Genomic DNA, 1088 nt, shown 5'->3' with positions numbered 1-1088 from the left:
TTGAAATGTCAGTGAGCCTCATTTAACATGTTTCTCCCCACCTTCGTGTGTGTGTGTGTGTGTGTGTGTGTGTGTGTGTGTGTGTGTGTGTGTGTGTGTGTGTGTGTGTGTGTGTGTGTAACTATTTAATTAGAATCTAAAGAGATTACACAATTATTTCATAGAAGCCAATTAGGATGATTTGCTGGGCTCAGTATACAGGTCAGTCTCTGCTGGCAGATGTTTATCCTTGCTGTAAGCGTCGGCAGAACAGCTGTTTACATATGTAACAGCACCAGTTGGGCAGAGCTTATCTTGGATGTGTGTAATCAGGGTTTAGTATTATTTCTTTTAGAGATGGAGAAAGAACCTGCTGAAATAGAAAGTTGTGATATCAGACTTTCTGAAATCTCCAGTTTAAATTAGAATTTCACACCCGACACAGCTTCAAGAGCAGTGGTTACAAAGAGAATATAGGGGCAGTTCAGCAGTTTGACGAAGCTAAGACCTTGCTCTTAAAACACTTGACGAATGACTCTTCTTTATGAGCTGCTGATTCACATGATGGGTTTTCTACATTTTAGTTCAGATTATTAATGACCTAAATTGAGTTGTGGATTATTCTGGTAACAATGAAAGAAAAGAGGTACAGGAACTGCATTCATATTTAATGGCGGCCAGGACTGTAGTGAAAATTGCCTTCCAATAAATCATTTCCCCTACAATTCTGCCTTTACATATATAATCGCTTGTCCATGACTGTAGAGCGAGGACATTTTTACACAGGCAGGCTACAATGGGATTGGGATGTGGAAGGTGCATTCAAATGAAGTGAGGACAAAAACAATGCTTTTCAACCTTTAAGCTTGAGTTGTAATCTCTGCAAAATGTACGTTTTCATCATTCCAGTTATCGCCCTCCTTATTGAATATAAATGTGTTATTACTTGGTGAGCCATGCTCATTATCTAATCGCTGCGTTGTGCGAGTATTTATCTGCGTGCACAACTTCACCAGCTGCTGGGAAGAGATAAAGTCACTCCACGGATCAACCTGAGATCAGGTGAGATGCAGAGATTGAAACAGCTGCTTAAGAAGGCAAAACCAATG

This window comes from Taurulus bubalis (assembly GCF_910589615.1).
Source record: "Taurulus bubalis genome assembly, chromosome: 9".
In the NCBI taxonomy this organism is placed as follows: domain Eukaryota; kingdom Metazoa; phylum Chordata; class Actinopteri; order Perciformes; family Cottidae; genus Taurulus; species Taurulus bubalis.
Note: the sequence above shows the minus strand (reverse complement) of the source record.